This window comes from Petromyzon marinus, unplaced genomic scaffold (assembly GCF_048934315.1).
Source record: "Petromyzon marinus isolate PM22_M1 ecotype Great Lakes invasive population unplaced genomic scaffold, UKy_Petmar_22M1.pri1.0 PM_G_Scaffold_61, whole genome shotgun sequence".
Classification (NCBI taxonomy): domain Eukaryota; kingdom Metazoa; phylum Chordata; class Hyperoartia; order Petromyzontiformes; family Petromyzontidae; genus Petromyzon; species Petromyzon marinus.
In genome coordinates, this window is record NW_027423015.1 from 1,090,001 (window position 1) to 1,092,500 (window position 2,500).

Sequence of the window (2,500 nt, forward strand, 5' to 3'; positions counted from 1 at the left end):
TCCCGGCAGAGAATAGTGCCCAGGAAGCGGAAGGACTCCACAATTTTGACTGCGGAGTCTAACAGGGTGATGGCGGTGAGTGGGGCTGTATTCTTCCTGAAGTCCACAACCATCTCAACTGTCCTTAGAGCATTTAGCTCTAAGTTGTTCTGGCTACACCAGGTCACCAGGTTGTCAGCTTCCCACCTATAGTCAGACTCATCCCCACCAGAGATCAGCCCAATGAGGGTGGTGTCGTCCGACAAACTTCAAGAGTTTGACGGACAGATGATTGGAGGCGCAGCTGTTGGTATACAGGGAGAAGAGCAGTGGGCAAAGGACGCAGCCCTGAGGAGTTCCCGTGCTGATGGACCTGGAGTCAGAGACTTCTGTTCCCGGCTTAACGCACTGCTTCCTGTCAGAGAGGAAGTCTGTGATCCACCTGCAGGTGGAGTAGGGCACGTTCAGCTGGAAGAGCTTGTCCTGAAGCAGGGCAGGGATGATGGTGTTGAAGGCAGAGCTGAAGTCCACAAACAGGATCCTGGCGTAGGATGCTGGGGCGTCCACATGCTGTAGGGTGAAGTGGAGGGCCATGTTAACTGCGTCGTCCACAGACCTGTTGGCTCTGTAGGCAAACTGAAGGGGGTCCAGGAGAGGGTCTGTGATGGCTTTGAGGTGTGCCAGGAGCAGGCGCTCAAAAGACTTCATTACCACAGATGTAAGGGCGACCGGTCTGTAATCATTTAGTCCTGTTGGCCTTAGCTTTTTGGGCACAGCGATGATGGTGGAGGACTTGAGACAGGCTGGTACATGGCATGTCTCCAGGGAGGTGTTAAAGATGTTGGTGAACACCGGAGACAGCTGGCCAGCGCAGTGCCTGAGGGTGGCTGGAGAGACAGAGTCCGGCCCGGCTGCTTTGCGTGGATTCTGCCTCTTGAAAAGCCCATTAACTTCTCCCTCCTGAAAGGAGAGAGTCGTTTCTGTAGTATGGGTGGGGGATGGGGCCTCTTGGGTGGGAAGGGGTGGTTCAGGACAGTCCAATTGTCTTTCAAATCTACGGTAGAACTCGTTCAGGTCGTTGGCTAGGCGGGAGTCGTTAGTGGTGTGGGGCGCTCTGGGTTTGTAGTTGGTGATGTGCCTGAGCCCTTTGGCAGACAGAAGCAGCGTCGTTAGTAGAGAACTGGTGTTTTAGTGTCTCTGAGTACAGTCGTTTAGCCTCTCTCACCGCTTTGCTAAACCTGTTCTTCGACTCCTTGAATCTGTCTCTATCCCCACTCCTAAACGCTTCCTCCTTCTCCAACCTCAACCTTTTGAGCTTTGCTGAGAACCAGGGCTTGTTGTTGTTAAAGTTCACCCTGGTACGTGTTGGGATACAGCAGTCCTCACAGAAGCTGATGTACACAGCCTCTGTGAGTTCATCCAGACTATTGGTAGCAGTCGTGAACATATCCCAGTCAGTACAGTCTAAGCACGCCCGCAAATCTTCCACAGCCTCACTGGTCCACTGTTTAGATGTCCTCACAGCAGGTTTACAGAGTTTTAGTTGCTGCCTGTATGCACGAATCAGGTGGACCAAGGGAGTTCTGTGCGAGCCGAACAGCCCCGTGACCCACAAGAGAAACATCCCCGCCAAATTCGAGCGTTTGACGGGGTCTATCCGTGAAAAAATATTCACGTTTTTGAGTGCACATGCATTTCTGCTGCAAATGCCTCTGGAAGTTTCATGCCGTTCGTATGCCAATTGTGGCAACACGAAAATGACCCGTTTTCCCATTCCGAGGGATTTCTGTGCGACCCTAACAGCCCCGTGAGCCACAAGAGACACATCCCCGCCAATTTCTAGCGTTTCACGGGGTCTATCCGTGAAAAATATAGACGTTTTTGAGTGCACATGCATTTCTGCTGCAGATGCCTCTGGAAGTTTCATGCCGTTCGTACGCAATGTGGCAACACGAAAATGACCCCTTTTCCCATTCCGAGGGATTTCTGTGCGACCCTAACTAACAGCGCCCGTGAGCCACAAGAGAGACATCCCCGCCAATTTATAGCGTTTCACGGGGTCTATCCGTGAAAAATATAGACGTTTTTGAGTGCACATGCATTCCTGCTGCAAATGCCTCTGGAAGTTTCATGCCGTTCCTATGCAATGTGGCCACACAAAAATGACCCGTTTTCCCATTCCGAGGCATTTCTGTGCGACCCTAACAGCCCCGTGAGCCACAAGAGAGACATCCCCGCCAACTTCTAGCGTTTGACGGGGTCTATGCGTGAAAAATATTAAAATTTTTGAGTGCACGTGCCTTTCTGCTGCAAATGCCTCTGGAAGTTTCATGGCGTTCCTATGCAATGTGGCAACACGAAAATGACCCCTTTTCCCATTCCGAGGGAGTTCTGTGCCACCCTAACAGCCCCGTGAGCCACAAGAGACACATCCCCGCCAATTTCTAGCGTTTCACGGGGTCTATCCGTGAAACATATAGAAGTTTTTGAGTGCACATGCATTCCTGCTGCAAATGCCTCT